We start from the raw sequence: 17,647 nt of genomic DNA on the forward strand, positions 1-17,647 counted from the left end.
ACTTTCATAAGTAGGCTCCTATTGATCTGGATAATTGACATGTTTTTAAGTTAACATTGATACATCCATACTAATCATTTATTGTTTCATGCTATAGGTAAGAAATTCATCTAATTCACTTTCTTAGATTATTTTTGTAATTTAAATTGTATATTCCTAGAGTTAAATTTGAAAATAGCCTGGAAAGACTTGAAGTCAAATGGAAGTTGTAACCCGTTTTAAATTTTGTGTAATGTTTTGGAATTACTGCTCATAGGTTTGTCAGACTTCCTTCAGGCCATTTCTACTTTGGTTTACTGGAATCTGTATTTCTTTAAGCATACTACACAAGAGCTTCCCACTTCTGTGCTGTTCTTTGTTAAGTCAGGCAATTTGTGATGTTTCCTTCTCCTGCTGCCTTTTCTCCTCCATCCCCTCCTCCTTGCCCCCTTGCCAGAGCTGTATAGGTGTGGTTTATTGTATGGTCCAGGCTGGTCTAGAACTGAGGTGGTCCACCAGCCTAGTCTCCAGGGTTCTGAGATTACAGGCATGCGTACCAGACTTAACTTCTCCGGTTTGGCGTTTCTGGAATGGGATTAACAGTATGCGCAAATATTTGTGGAATCCTTTACCACATTCAGAAACACAAACCTTTACTATGTACTAATTTTATATACTTTACCGTGGCTTATCCTGAGGACTTTAATATAGATTCCAACTTAATTCTACTGTTGTTCTCACTTTACAGATGGGTATCAGATTGAGGGCTTATCCAAGTCCACTGGCTAGTGCTAGTCTGATCTAGATTCTGGATCTCGTCTAGATTTAACCGAAGTCCAGATCTTGCTTTCAGAACTGTGGCTCTTCATAGTTTTCACTTTGTGTCTACAAACTGCAGGCTCAGTCCTTCTCTATACACTAATACAGCATTTAAAAAAATCTCTTGAAGTAAGGAAAGAAAGAGACTGCACTTCGAAGTGAATTAGAAGAAAGCCAACCATTGAATTGCATTTTCTGCACGCACATATTTGCATACATTATGGAATTTAAGTTACTGAGTGCAACATAATTTTCCTGATAACCAAACTTCATCTTAATCATTACCACTTTAAAAATAAAATTGACATTCTCTCCCTGAAATAGGACGTAGTCTTTTAACACAGGATTGATAGCTAGATAAAATTAGAGAACTAATAAGTTTTTGATAATGTGAGAATTCTTTTTTCAAGAGTTGAATTAGATATCCACTTTTTTCTAAGATTCAAGTTTTATTTAAAAAAAAAAAGTTCTGTTTTGAATGAAATGTTTCAACCAAGCACTTGAAATTAAAAATAAACTTAGTTTTACTTGGCATAATTAGTTAACAATAAATTCTGTTTAATACTGTATGATTTTATTACAATAATAAGTAATATCTATTTTGTGAAATTTTATGTTTCTTCACTGAATGCAGAAGCCTATTGCCTTACTGCTGTGAATATAATTTCTGAGTCTAGGTGGTACACTGTCAGCACAGTGAAGCAGGAAATTATTCTCCTGTGTCAGCTACTGTAGTTAAAGTACAAAAAGGTTTGAGATGAGATATAATTTTCTTATCTTTACTCACAAATCTCGTATGACATTCAAATAGATTTTAACATTAAGAGAGTTTTTAAGTGTTTGATCACACACAAAAAATGTTTTCCTGCTTTCAATTTTGTTCCATTTCCTCTAACTACTTTGTGTATATTCTTTGACTTCATCCCCTTTCCTACCTCCAAACCCTTTAACATAGCCTTCTTGCTCTCGTTCAAGTTCATGGCCTTTTAATTGTTGTTATATACATATTTGAATATGTATATACATATATTCTGAAGTACATTAAGTACAGCCTGCTCGGTCTGTATAATGTTACCTGTATGTTTGTTTCAGGGTTCTTCACTTGGATAAGCAGTTGGGATGCTCTGAACTGGGGAAGGCGACTTCTTCCACTGTCAGAATTCCTTAGGCACCTGTAGTCCTTTTTGTAGGGTTGAGACATCGTAAGCTTTCATATCCATCTACCTTAGCATGTTTATATGTTTAGACATTACTAGGAGATGCAATATCACAACAAACTCTGGGATTGCCTAGCTCTAACAATCTTTCTGCCCTCTCTTCAACATGTTCTTTAAACCTTATGCACAGAAGTTGTGTTATAGATGTGATATATTATTATGATTAGTGCTACAGCTTTACATTTCAGTGGTTGTGCTTTTTCCATAAAGTTCTTCAGCTGTTGCAATGAAAAGTCGCTGTTATAAGGAGCAAGTTTATATATATTTGTGGGTGTAAGGACAAATATTTTAAGTATAGTTTAAGGGTTATACTATACTGGTTTAGTAAAGTTTTAGTTGTAGGATCTCCACAGTCCATGAGTTCACTAGCCCTGGGTAGTTATACTTGACATGGTTTCCAGGACCAGGAATACTTTTTCTCTTCTTGCATAAGTCTTAAGTCCCATTAAAGAGCTGTTGGTTACCACAGAGGTATATGTGCCCCTACTGTACCTTAGGGATTATTACCTCATGCTTGGTCAGTGAAGAGGTTCGTAGGCATTATAGCGGGATAGGACTGCTGGTTGTCTCCCTCCTTCGTAAGCTTACATGGTACCTTCTGGTACCAAGAAAGGTAGTCCTCAGGGAGGAGGCATTTATATTAGTTCCAGCCTAGGGCCTTTTGAGTTCTGTATCTGAAGTGCTAGTGTCTTCAGCAATAGATTTTGCCTCCCACCTCTAGGGTGCAAAGAAGAACAATAACAATAGCTTGCAATGTTTGTGGACTCTCTTGGAAAATACTGAGCAACAACTCAAAAGAGAGCTTCTCATGCCTGGTGTTGGTGTATTTGTTAAATTGTCTTTGGCTCTTGGAGGGAATATTGTCAGCCCAGAAGTGGCAATTTTATTTAAAATATGTTTGTATATTTGTTCACCAACTTATTAGTATTTTGGGGTAGTCACTTAATAATATGATTGTTTATGACCATTTCTTTGTTTTGTTGTTGTTGTTGTTTTAGTTTTGTTTTTTGGTTTTTTGGTTTTTTGTTTTGTTTTGTTTCGTTTTTTGAGACAGGATTTCTCTGTATAGACCTGGCTGTCCTGGAAACCAGTCTATAGACCAGGCTGGCTTTGAACTCAGAAATCCACCTGCATGTGCCTCCCAAGTGCTGGAATTAAAGGCGTGCATCATCATTGCCTGGTGCCTTCTTGTGACCTTTTCAAACATAGTTTTATTTCACCTTTACCCCCTTTTTTCTGTATTTATGTCCTCACTTATTGGAGCCCCAGTTTTTCTATTTCCCATTGCAGATAGCCTGTCTTCTGTTATTCCCTTTTCCACTGAACCTCCCAACAGTCGGCCCTTTTCACTTTTTTGGGATTTTGTAATTATTCAAGTCTACAACTTCCCATCTGAAGGTTTGGAGCTAGGAGGCTCATACAAGAGAGAGCATTTGACATTCATCTTTCTGCATCTGGGTTACTTCACTCAGTATGGTCTTTTCTTCTATGCATTTAGTGGCAAAGTTCATGATTTCATTTTTCCTTAATGCTGAATAGGATTCTGTAATGTATGTTTACCACATTTTTATTATTCCTTTGTTGAATGATACTTGGTTTGTTTTAATTTTCTATCTATTGTGAATCAGTAGTGAATACTATACTGGTTTAGTAAAGTTTTGGTTGTAGGTTCTCCACAATCCATGAGTTCCATGAGTTCACTAGTCCTTGGTAGTTAAACCAGCAGTGAATGTAGCTTAGCAAATATCTGTGCAGTAGGATATCTAGTCTTTTGGGAATATGCCAAGGAGCAGTATTTTATTCTTAGCTTTTTGAGAATTCTCCACACTTATTTCCAAGGTGGCTGGGCCAGTCTGCATTGGCACCACTGCTGAAGGAGAGTTCCCAGTCGTTCACATTTCCAGGTTTTATTGTCAGTTGTTTTGTAGACATTGACACTCTGATTGGAGTAAGATCAACTTCAAGTGTATTCTTAAAATTTATACTTGCTTTCTACAGCACTGATAGTAGTCTTCAAATTTATTTAGCCTTTTCAAGTAGTAGTAAAGCCTTTGCAGATATCTTTTCAAAGTTTTGAGCATATTGGCATATTATAATAACTGCTAGTGCAAGTCTCAGCAGTAAATACTAACATAATTTGTAAGTAGGAGCTATATAGAACCTAAATAGCTCTATAACACTGCTATTGTAATTGAATTAATTCATAAGTGAACAAATGAGAAAAAAAAACATAAAAGATCTCATCCTTGCCCTAAAGTGTGTGTATGTGTGTGTTTATGAGATTGTGCGATTGAGTCTGTATTGATATAAACAAATTAATAAATGTGTCTTATTTATGTATATATGCTTATAAGTTTACATATATACATAATTTTATGAAACTAAGGTTATAAATGAAATGTGTTTATAGTTCTTTTGGTTTGTTCTACTATAGTATTATCCTAACAGGATTTTATATAAAATCTTACTTCCTAGACTAAGGGCCTCATTGAATGCAACTTTACTATTTAATCTAAATTTCTGTGAATTACAAAATTCTGTAGCTACTGTAATCTTATCAATGAAAGGCTCAGGAAGGTGCAAAATTCAGTTTTGCTTTGTAGTTGCTACTGTCTTTTGTGGTGTGTAGACAAAGAGCAAAGTCGTATTTCTTTACATAATAAGGTCTTCACTTTACTAAGGTAAAACAATTATTGCCTGTTTAATTTATGCTATATTTTATGTTCGTTGCAGTTCAAACTTTCTCATTCATTTTCACTTAAGAAAATTATGAGAAAAATTATTATTAAATGTGATTATTTAAAGGAATTTTAACACATGCTTAAAAAGAAGGTATGGCAACCATTTATTTTTAGTTTATGATAAATGATAATTTGGATATACAGCATGTCTTAAATATTAATGGATGTTTAGATTCAAGTATGTCAAAAACAATTGATAAAACTAGAGAGTCTCTAATACATACGTGACTATATTTTATAGAAATTCAATTTAAATAATCTCATATTTATTTTGTAAAAAATTTATAATAATACCATATATCTAAAGAGAGAATTTAGTGCAATTCACAGTTATAGTAACAGAGATCAATAAGGTTGAGGGTAAGAGTAAATTCCACAGTTTCAGTACTGCATATTGACTCTGACCTATCTGGTTGTACCTTTTAAATACAATTATTTTGTGGTGTTTTGTTTCCATTAATGTCTGGGCACCACATGTTTTGCATGCCCATGGAGGCGAGAAGAGGGCCCTGCTTATGCAGGAACTGGATCGACTCTGATGGTTGTAAGCAGCCATGTGCGTGCTGAGAATCAGACTGGAGTCCCTTTAGGAGCAGCCATTGCTCTTGATTGCTGCACTGTATCTCTAACCTCCAATTATACTCCAATTTATTTTCTTTTTCTCTTTTCATGTTTTAGGTTATAATTTGATTACAGCATTTCTCAGTTTCCTTTCCTTTCCCCAAACCCTCCCACATATCCCTTTCACTCATGCTCTAATTCACACCCTCATTATTTTTTTTTTACTAATTATCATTTGCATATAAACTGTTGAGTTCATATAATGTTACTTGTATAAATGTTTTCAGCTCTGACCATTCGTTATTGGACAACCAGTTGCTGTACTCTAACCTAGGAAGGCTCTTTGTCCCAGCATTCCTTAAGGGCAGGTAGTTGTTTGTGAATTTCAGACTGTGTGCTCTGTCTAGTTTAGCATGTTTATTGATGTTGTCTTTGTTTAGGCTTACATTTGGGTGGTTATGTGAATGAATTTGATAATGTAACCTCTAGCATTGCTAAGAGATACAGTCTCACAGCAACATCACTGATCCTCCACCTCTTACAATCTTTTTTGCCTCCTTTTCTGCAGTGTTCTCTTAGTGGAATGTTTTATATGTGGTTCTACTGGGACTGGGCTATACAACTCTGTATTTTGATTGGTTGAAGGTTTTTGTTGTTGTTGTTTTGTGGTAGTTTCTAGTTATTGTAAAGGGAAGTTTCTTTTGATGAAGAGATAAGATATGAGTATAAGAACCAATGCTTATAGATTGTTGTTAGGGCTTCTGCTGGTGAATAAATTACTGTTTATAAAATCTCTTCCAATACCCATGACTTTCTTTGTTCTTGGTACTTAGCTAGGTTTCCAGTACAAGGTCTCCCTTTAGTTATGCAGGTATTAAATCCAATGAGAGTGCTCAACTGTACTTTTACCAGTTTTTTTTTCTATACACATTTTCATCATGTTTCTGTTCCCACTGAACTTCAAATTCTGTCTCTCAGAAATAGATAGATAGATAGATAGATAGATAGATAGATAGATAGATAGATAAACAGACAGACAGATACATAGAGTAAAACTGTATCCTAAAACAAATAACTAGTAAGACAAAAGCTCACAATATACCCGAAGTCAGTTTTGTGTTGGCCACTTCTCCCAGGTCTTGGAGTGTGCTTGATATACTCAATGACACTTTACTGGAGAAAACTGATTTTCTTTGCTAGTGAGTTGTTCGTTTTAACCTAGTTTCCTGTTTACTTCACATTTTTGTAGATTTGATAGCTATTGTTGTAAAGGAATGTTATCATAAAATTATGAAAGAAGCTGAGGGAATATCAGAGGAATACTAAAGATAAAGGCAGATGGGTGTGAATAAATCTGTACAAATTAAAAATTATTTTTAAGACTTCTTTAAGGTAGAAAACTGTATCAGATCATTTCATTGTAGTCTAGTCTTCAGATTAGAGCAACCAGTTTTTGAGATTATAATTACATTTCTCTCTTCCCTTTCTTATCCTCAACCCTCCTAAATAGTTTTCCCCACTCTCCTTAAAATCCATACAGTCTTTTTAAATTTTATTGTATGCATATATGAATATATATAAACATATATTTTCTAAATACAACCTACTTAGTCCATACAATGTTACTTGTATGTATTCTTTCAGGGCTGACCATGTCAACTGGACAAGCAAATGATGTGCTCTTCCTTAGCAATCATGTGTCTGAAAAAGCAAAAAAGGGATCAATTAGCTATTTGACTAAAATATAAAATAATACTTATATTATATATAATATTTGTGTAAATATGGTATTCCTTCTAAAAGCTAAATACTACCTAACAAAAATCCCAGTACCAGACATCAGAATTCCTCTTCTGAGTTGTTGGTCAGGGTTGTTCAAGAGACTCCTAGAACATACAGCCTTTTGCTGTTGGCTCTTGTCTGCTCCCAGAGGTGGAAGGTAAGTTTCTATTGCTGAAGAAACCATGCACGCCTGTCACAGGTCCAGAGACACCTGTGTTGGCACTGACCTGAATGTCTGTCTCTCCCCTGTGGATGAGCTTTCATGATACCAGAATATCTGAGCATGCATGCTAAAATCTCCTACATTGGCCAACTTTATTCAGAGCATCAGGCAATTTAACTCAGAGGGTTAAAAAATGTCACCTGCCTGAGTAGAGGATACAATCACTAGGACAAGTTACACTTGTCAAAACATGTCTTTTGCATAGAGACATATGAATAACCACAGGTGTAGTAAACTCACTCCAACCCATTACACTTGGGAAGAGCACACAAACACATTCCAAGAATAATTCTGTGTTTCAAAGAAACCGAGGCCACAAGAATCTTGTCACAAGCACTCAGAATTCTCCGTTCTTAGATTGTGCTCCAACAATTAGTTCTATACTAGATTATTTTAATTATTTAGTGTCAAATGACTAGTTTTTATATAGTAATAGGAAATGGTAAAATAACTTTACAGCCTCTAAAAGTATGTAATTATAAATTATCACAGTAGCCATTATTGCTTTGTACCTCTGAGGAGTGGCTGAGACAATTTGTGTTGAATTCTGTGTACTGACTTAGGATGACAAGTGATTGTAAAATGAGTGGATTATTCTTACAGTTGTAAGCATCAATGTAATGTTACCATATCCATGAAAATTATGACATTTAGACAGGGATAAGTTCATGTATAATTTAGTTATGTGGAATACTGATGTCTTTATTTAAAGTGAGGTATCTGAGTTTTTGGAAATCCTCCTTCAAACATTAATTTAAATGTTAAATGTTCAGAAGATGAGGGAGATATTATGCTATTAAACTATGAGTTAGACCAGAACATTCTCTAAAATTGTTTTAGATTTCATATATGTAAATAGCAAGTGTTCATTTGAAACAAAAAACCTTATTCTAATGTGTATTTTTATCTACAGTTTTCGGAGTTGATATCTTCAAGAATTTTAATTTTTATGTTTCCTATTTCATTTGCACTGCTGAGGATGGAATCCGAGGCTGTGATCATGCTAGGAAACAGCTCTGACCCTGAAAATACATCTCCAGCCTTTACTTTTTAGTGTCTATAAAACCAAATATTCTCTACAAATCTGCAAAATATTTGCATTTATATAATTTTAGTCACTTAGTGTTCCTGGTAAATTTTCCAGACTTTCAATTAGTTCCAACACGCACATGCACGTGCGCGTGCGTGCGTGCGTGCGTGCGTGCGCGTGTGGGTGTGCATGTGGGTGTGTGTGAAGTCCGTTTTGTTATTAAAATTCTATTGTATGTCGGTATGATTTTGTTCTTGGTATTTATTGTATGTCAGCATATTCTTTGTTCTTGTCATGGCATGTGCCATGTGGACGTCAGAGGACACCTTGTAGGGTGGTTCTTGTTTCATCTTGTGTGTCCTAGACCTCTAGACCTCTAACACTGGCCACCTTCACCCTTCACCTTCACTTTAAGAGCCTTATCCTACTGATCCCTCTCACTGGCCCACAATTTGCTAATTAGAAAAAAAAAAAAAAAAAAAACTTGAAGAAAGTTCCTACATACCTCCAGACTAGTAGATGTTACAAAGAATAAATAATAAGTTAATGCTGATATTTGCCCAGATACCCATGGGACACTCTAGGAAATTGACTAATGAAAATCACTACTCACCTTCTTATTGATAACTGTCCCATAAACCATATTGGCTGAGGTGAAGGATAGAAGTGATGTGCAAACTGCATGGTTTTCTTTGTTTTCAGTGTAAGCTCTGGTCACAATTAAGCACACTAGTGTCTATTGGCTCTTTCACTCTGGACATTTTAGTCTATATAATCTATCTAGTGGGAACCTTAACCTCATAGTCAGTTTATAGCATCCTCCGCCTTCTTGCTTAACGCTGGTCAGATGTGGACTGTCCAGTGATGTGGCAGCAGAAGAGGCTGACATGTAGTTGCTCTCTCTGCTTTCCTTCTATGAGTAGAGAATAATCTAACCCATTCCCATTTCAACCCTGCAGTGGCTCATGGAGAAGTGTGGTGAAGGGGAAAAGGCTTACTTATTTAAGATTTGTTGTTCCTTCCCTTTGGTCTCTGCTATCCAGTCTTACACTTAACTAGTTCCCCTGCATCCTGTGCAACCTCAGAAACAACGGCTAGCTCTACTTGAGTGTCTTCACGTAGTACATTGTATATCTCAGTTGGCTCAGAGGAGCCATTTCTTTATGGCTGATGACTGGTGTATAGAGAGGGTCCCTCGGCAATAAGAGGAGCTGAGGAAGGTCCACTCATGTGAGCAATACAAGGCTGTGTCTCTTTGGCAGAAAAGTCCCACCTTGTCTGATCACACTAGGCTTGCTGGAAGTTCCATTCCTGCTGGATGTATCCCAAGAAGCATATTCTACCACGTAACCATGCTTATTCTTTAACCTTTGCAGCATTTTTATGCCATGTAATTGGTCACTAAATTTGAAAAACCTGTGTTTCCTTGATCTTCTCTGCTAACTTGTCAACAGTATCTCTGTCATCTCATTGCCATATCACGGATTTGTTTTGAGTTCATACACTTCTTGCAAGCATTCACTGCTTTTTATATTTAATGGCTCGATATGTCTTCTATTAGAATATACTTTACAAGTTAGCTGACCCTTTATGTGACTGCTTTACCTAGTATGTGGTATTGGACCTGAAACTGAAGAAACAGTGTTTTGTTATTAAGCGAATAAATGAATCCTTTTATTCAGATTCAAACTTCTGAAAATAACTTTGACTTAGTCCATAGTTTTTCCCCTTCCAGGGATTTACATAGTATATAATTTATTGTTTATTTGTCTTATAGTGCTTTGCTGGGTTTGAATTCACGGCCTTACACATGCTAGGCAAGTCTCTGCCATTAAGCTAGATTCTAAACCTTGGGAGTTTTATTTTGAAAGCCCTTTTAGTATTTTTTTAAAGTCTATGTTCCTATAATCATTTCCTCAATTGAATTATCCATATCTCTAATTAATTTCATTTTCTATGATGCAGTTAGAGTGAATTTCACAGACTGCTTACCTAAGTGCCCTTCTTAGGGGAAAATATGCTCTAATGTCTTAACATACTGGGCCTGCCATATTCTTGTTCTTACAGGTTCCTGCATGTGTATTTTACACTCTTTTTTTTCCCAGTGGACATTCTGGACTGCCTCTCTCATCTGTGCCTTCACATAAAACTATCCTGTTCCTGCTGTGCACATATCCCTACATACCATCTAACCCCTATCATGAAAGACTCTAGGAAAGTTTATTTACATTGAAATGGTTGGGACACTGTATAATTTTGTAATCTCCATTAATAAATGTTTTGCCTACTGAGTATTTGTAATGAATGGTGGGAGTTACCTGCTGTTTTCTTGGTTTTAGAACACATGTCACTTTAAGGAGTTCCACATCATGTCTTCTATAATATGGCAGCATTTTGCATTTATTTTTAGGACAAAATGCACTTGTCTTGTGACAGTTCAAAGACTCCTTCCCTAAAAGCATGTATACTTTTGAATTTGTATTACCTTTTATCTGCAGTAAACTACATTTCCAAAGATTTGGGAAAATAAATTTTAAAAGCAGACCAGTAATACCATTATCTTTGCAAACATGCAATCTTCTGCCCTATTTTACAAATTCAGTGATTTTTTTAAATATATATACATGTGGTGAGAACGAAAGAGTGACAAGGGAAGTGAAATCATTTTATATAAACAATTCAAGCCTTAACTTTTCATAGCTGTCATTGTTGAGAGCAAGTATAATAAAAAAGGTAAACCGATGTACTGTGGCATTGGGGAGTGCAGAGTAATGGATCGTAGCCTCAAGTTATCTTTGGCAGTTTTGTAATTTCAAATAATTGTTGAAGTGTATGCCTTGTGATTTTAAACTTTAGAAAACAATGGCTAAATGAAAGTAACTTTTCATAGTAGTAAATGAATATGGGGCACTGGAAAAAAGCTTACTCACTCACTAGTCGCTGCCTTTGATGTCATAGGCCAAGTGTGAAAATGCATGTCTCACGCAGGGTGTGTGGTGTTGGAGAATATCACTGTAAATGAAGACTCATTTCACATGAGAAGCAGCGGCTACTTAGACTTATACATTTAATTTACAAAGATTACCTCTACTTATTAGATTGAGTTTCTTAAATGACTCATTAGTAATTCCTTGAAATTCATGGGGGACACTGGAGGACATGTTAAGAACCTTACAAAAGATTATGGTATGTTTTCAGTGGAAGAATTTAAGGACTCATGTGTCTTTATTTTGCTGTGCAATTTTACAGAATTTCTGGCTTCTGTATGCCTTGTATATGAAAGCTGTACCAAAGAGCCCTGGTCCTTGTCTTGTAAATGAAGAGACCAGCAAACTCCATCCTTTCTCCTTTTTACTACATGCTGACCCAAAACCAAAATGCTATTTATTCATACTGTGTCTTAATTGTAGAAAGACAAGAAAAGTGAGTGGGGAATGGTAGTTGCTATTTCTGACTGAACTGAGTATGTGTGCCAGTGTAAATAAATTCTTAATTAGCAAATTAGACTAAAATTTCTTGACTTAAAGAGCACATTTTATCTCAGATCTGTTGGACTTTCACACAAGCCACCCCAGTCTCAGTAGTAGTATGTTATTTAAATCATGTTGTCTGAGTTTTGTGGTAGTGATCAGCTCTTAGTTTAAGAACAGATATAACATAGCCTGGGGCATATTCAGCATGGCCGATATGCTTCCATAGATCTATGCTTCCATAGATAGTTTTAAGACATTTAACTGAGTGGCTCTTTCAGAAAAGAGAAAGAAATAGAGAATCGTGTTGCAGTTTCCCTCTACATTCTTGTTTAGGCTCGTTGTTAATTACAACTAGTTGACACTTTTAGACTTATTTTTAAAATAGATATTATCATCTAAATGACATTCCAAATAAATACTTCTAAATATTAAGCCAAAAATAAAATAGTGTGAACTGTGAATAAAAGTATAAACATGAAGTATTAGTAGAGACAGGAAATGCGGATGTCCCTTCAACATGGAGAATTGCCATCCTTAGAGACTAGATTTTGAATTCTCTAATGCAATCAAAGGTGAATTGTAGGTAAAGAGCATTAGTGTAGCAAATTCAAGATGCAGTAATAAACTTCAGTAGTGATGGACTAAAGCCATCATACTCTTCATCACTCACTGTTTATATGGTCCTAAGAAAAGGACTGTTCTAGAGAGTAACCCAGTTGAACTTTGGAGGACGACAGCTATTCCGTGTGCAAGATTATTTTAAAATTCCATAGTTTGAAAAGTAATTTTTCACTAGATGGTGATAACTAGTCACTTCATTAAAAATTAAAATAAAATAATTGAAAATAGTTTCGGAATGACTTTTTCCCCCATTTCTCTTAACTATATTTGTGTGGCTTGGCTTCAAGTTTGTTGTCGCAGCCTGTTTTGGATCCCCGCCTCCTTGATCTGTCATCTTCAAACAACAAAAAAACAGTGAACTGGCTGAACAGTAGTAGATATGACTGTATAAATGTACTTATTTTGGGTACATTTCTGTTGGAATGATGTTATAAATGAATATATGCTTGGGTTTATTTTTTTTTACCATGTTTTACATTTAGTTTATAACTGTGTTGTGAATTGAACAGCTGTATTCTGTTCCTTGCAGTCATTTTTAACATCCAGCCTTTAAATGAATGGAAGTCATCTGTGTAGGTCTCTTGTGACTGAGTGATGTATTCTGTTTTGCCGTGGTAGTTTCCACACAGTCGCTCTTGTTCTTAAATATGTTCATTTTCTATAGTACTTTTCACCCCTGTATGTATGTACAGGAATCACTTCACCCACCACCGAATTGCAGCCACTACTGAGGTGGAACGCAGCCACTGTTTAACAGCGCACTTTCCCCTAGGTGCTGCCAGCTGCAGAAGACATTGTACATGGGCCTGTACAGAAGGTATTTCTCCACTGTGCCATCTGCAGAGTGACACTGACTAGGAGTACCACATAGACTGTAAGTTTCTTGTGTACCCACCATAGCCTGGAAAACTCAGTAAGAGGCTGATAGATAGCTCTGGAGGTCAGGTAAACGTACTGCTTCTCTCCCTGGTTCTAAATGTGATTTGTGATCGGTACCAAGTTGGATACTTCATAGACGGATGGACCTACTCTTTGGAAATTAGTTTATTATGAAAACCAAGAGGAACTAAAATATTTTTTGTGAATTGTACACAAACTGGAATTTAAAGGAACCACGTTGTGTTCAGGTTTTGGAGTAGCCAGAGCATCCATAAGCAGTAGAGCCATATGGTTAAGGTTGGCTGTCCATGTTCCAGCAGAAGCCGCCCCTTGGCCTTGCTAGCAGAGGCCAGCAGGTTAGTGCTAATGCTGCCTCTAGCAAGAGTTTTGAAGGAAAGCCAGCATGTGATGAACTTAGTTGGCTTCTTTAATTTGGAAACGCCAAATTGGAATTTAAAAAGTACATTTTGAATCCAGGCATGGGAGAAAGTAAACAGTTAAATAATAAAACACAATATACTATGGTCTCTGTCTCCCATTTATTTAATGGATTTTTGTTGATTGAAAATCTTTTTACTTTTATTATATAAACATCATTAAGAAATTTTTGTTTGTATTTTTATACTATCTGTGTAGATGGTTTCATTTTGCTATTTTAGAATTATTTTAAGATCAGTGGTATGATATGCTGTTTGTTTAGTTTTATTTATTTAGTTTCGATGAGCCTCTTGACATTTCTACGTCAAAAAATGTAGGGCTCCTTTATCTTCCTAGAGTCTTAATCACAAATCACATATTGTCATTTGGTTTAGATTAGTATCCATTATGAACTGTAAATTGAAGATACTTATATACACATCTGTGTCTATAGGTTCTTCCTCAAACATGATTGAGGTTAATTTCAAAACAGCTTACTTATTTACTTCTATAAGGAAGGAGATGGAAAAGAGGTTTTTCTAGAGACCCCTTGAATCTTCTGAACACAGGTAGAATTCCCCGTATTCAAAATGGTATTTCATATTATGTTTTTATATGAATTTCTTCTAGTTAGAATATTGTCTGTGATGGTTAACAGCTGAGTGTTGTGGGTGTAGTCTTAGGAAGATAGTGGGTTTCCTCTAGAGGCTCTCTACTACTTTTGATTTTGTAGTAGAAAATTTGGAAATGAAGTGGTTTTTTTTTTTTAAGTATGTTTATTGCAATTCTTAAAAGGTTTTAAAAATCAAATGAATTAGAAAAGCAAACTTGACTTATATTCAGAGTAAAATTTTATTTAAACATACATTTTAATTTGTTCCATTACTTGTAGACTTAAGACTTAATAAAATGCCAACTGAACGTAATGGTTTTAAAGTATAGTATAGATGCATCATAGTTTGTCTTTCTAGCAAGAAGACATTACCAGTTTTTTTAAAATCATTATCACTTTTGCATGTTTTCAAAACAGGTAAATTTTAACTGCAGCTCACTGTTTCTTTTTATTAACTCTTGGAGGAATAGATATGTTTCATATATTATATTGAGTTTTTAAAAGTCATCAGTTGTAATTGTTACATGACTGAGTGTGTTTAGAATTATTCAGAGTTCCTGTTTTATACTTAGTCTGTGGCAATGCAAGTTTGACTGCTCACTAGGTTAAATTTGTGGCCATTTGACTCTGCAGTTTTGATTGAGACTTTAGGTAGAAATGCACTGAATTCATGGCTGTGTTCCTTGAACTCAATGCAGATTCCCTGTTTGTGAAGTCTCAGCAAACTGTGAGTTTGGAGCATTTGTTCAGGTTCTTAGAAGTTATTGTCATACAGTAGAGTAAATGCAGACTGTCTCTGTATGAGAATTGGTTCCTCCATTTGACTTTGAACAACTAGAACTGTGGTTGCAATTATTAAATTAACACACACTTCATTGTTTGAGAATTCAGAAATAAATATTAGCATGAGAATAATTAAACCTTAGTGAATATGCAAGTTTTTACTCTGCGTATAATTTTCAATTTGCAATAAGAAAAGTCAGTGTATAAATTAAATTTTAACTCCTTAAATGATAGGTACTCAGACACCTGTCAGTAATGGTCTAGCAACTCCTCGCTTTCATAGGGGAACTTAAAAAGTAATTAGGACTGGGGTGATTCTGATGAAAAAGTAGGGCCAAGTAGAAAATTTTGCAAGGTAGATTTTATGTACCTTAAATTATTTTAAAATCAATTCTAAAGAGTTCTACAGTTTTGAATTTTTAAATGTTATCCACAGATTGTAGAGAATCTTTTGATTTAGAAATACTTTTTACATTATCCAAAACAGTTGTTAAAAAATACAGTATGTTTTAACATCAGGTATTAAAAATAATAAAACAATTATTGTATTCAATCAGTAGGTGAAACATTTCAGGTAGTTTATTTACCAGAGTCACAGAGAGATGAGTTTTGGTCCATAGCTCTATATAGACAGATAATTTTATAGTTCATACTAAATGGCCAGGATAGGATATGGCTATCATATCCTATTTTTATTATCCAAAAGGTAATTTATTTTCAGAAGAATAATATGTGCAATTAGAATTTAGATATCTTAGGAATAAATCTTAAAATTTTTTGTTTGTTTGAGTCCAGATAGTTTTAAGTGACTCAAGGGAAATAAAATTATATTTGACTTCCCCAGTCTTTGAAATTCTTATATTATGTATCAACTAATTTCTGGGTTTTTTTGTAAATGTAGAATTTTAAGTATATATATCATCAGTCTGAAATGTTTAATGTGTTCTCATAAAAAGCCACTGATGCCACAAGCCTGCTTATAATACTGAATTAGCAAACATTTATCGTTTTCTTAAGGATAAAACTAGCCATGTGTCCTGTTGATAATTGTGTGTAGATGTATGTATTTGTGTGTGTATCAGCTTTCTAATGTATTTTGTAGTGCAATCTGGAATCCCAACTGTCATATGTAGCGACTTAATCAAGTGTAAATTGCTTAACAAGTTTAAGGTTTTTGTTTTGTTTTGTTTTGACTGTTAATTGACTATCATTGCACCTACCTCACAGGGTTGTTGTGGGGAAAATAATAAACATACTTGAAAGAGTGCTTAACATCTGCTACAAGTGCAGTATCTGAAAACCATGTGTTACTAAAGCCTTCAAGTCTCCCAACTCCATTGTGTGCAAGATGAAATCTAAGTGCCTGTCACAGTGTGTGATCTGACCCTCCCTAGGTCCTCAACTGATTCTTTCTTTGTTTCCAGACTTGTGGTATTGTTGAAGTTTTAGTAGTTACTCAAAACACAAAAACTGTGTGTGTGTGTGTGTGTGTGTGTGTGTGTGTGTGTGTGTTGTTTTAGACCTTTGTCCATTTTGTCCATCTGAACCACTAAACCAATGTCCGCTGTGCTGCCAACTCACACCTATTCTTCACTGTGGCTTTCTTCTGCAATAAGATGTCTCCTAGCCCCTCCTCCTCCCATGTTTGTTGTATAGCTAACCCCACTGCATGAAACTGGGCTTCTTCCTAGATTTTTATTAGCATATGTAATTCTTCTATGATTATTGTACATTTATTGCAAAGCAACTTTGCTGTTTCTGTACTTATATTCCCAGCTACATAGAACCACATGAGGGTTCTGGTTATGTACTAAGTCAGTTATGTAACTAACCAAATAAAGAAATGGAGTCCCCAAGGGTTTAAACTTCTGATGCCTTATTCTTTACTGTCATTGTGCTTGCAGTTCCATTGTGATGATGTTTTCTGTCTTGATAAAATCCTGTTCATGATTTTCATCTCACTTCCTTTACTGTCTATTGGCCCTGCTTTTGGCATTCTCTGGTAGAAGTAAGAATTGTATGTGGTACAGGTGTGTAGAAATCTACATCAATTTTCCTCTGTCTTCTTTAGCTTCATCACCCTTGATTTGGTCAATTTCTTTCCTTCATTGCTATGTTCATTGGTCTCTAATATTCCTCTGACATTTATTCTTGGATTACCTCATTTCATTGGCAATCATCAATGTAAGGTTTTATGCAGGGGCTTCAATACTAAGTTATTAGTAACTTTTCTTAAATTACTCCTTTAAAACTTCATCCATGTGTGTAATGCATTGCCCTTGTTCTCACTCCTTAGCTCCTCATCACCATTCTGCCCCATCCCCTTCCTCCCCACAGCTCTCTTGCCTGTTGTAACATACTGAGGTTGATCAGAATGTAATTTATATTTGTATGATGATGTTTAGCTGTCTTGCTACATTGTCCAGGCCAGTCCCACACTCTAGGGCTCAATCCATCTCATTCTGCTACGTGATGTTTATAACATTGTAAACATTTTTCTTGTTTGCTC

At 35.3% G+C, this 17,647-nt stretch overlaps 1 protein-coding gene across 9 annotated transcripts in view; it reads left to right on the top strand.

Annotated features, from left to right (window-relative positions):
• Nova1 (NOVA alternative splicing regulator 1) overlaps positions 1-17,647 on the top strand; it is a 118,802-nt gene that overhangs the window by 38,390 nt on the left and 62,765 nt on the right. Inside the window, exon 1 of one of the 9 annotated variants that reach the window (XM_076941903.1) lies at positions 13,219-13,320. The exons of the other annotated variants lie outside the window; for them this stretch is intronic. The gene's annotated coding sequence lies outside the window, so the exon portion shown is untranslated. Of the gene's footprint in view, positions 1-13,218; positions 13,321-17,647 lie in introns of those variants that run through there. 9 annotated transcript variants of the gene reach the window in all.

This window comes from Arvicanthis niloticus, chromosome 11 (genome assembly GCF_011762505.2).
Source record: "Arvicanthis niloticus isolate mArvNil1 chromosome 11, mArvNil1.pat.X, whole genome shotgun sequence".
NCBI classification, from domain to species: domain Eukaryota; kingdom Metazoa; phylum Chordata; class Mammalia; order Rodentia; family Muridae; genus Arvicanthis; species Arvicanthis niloticus.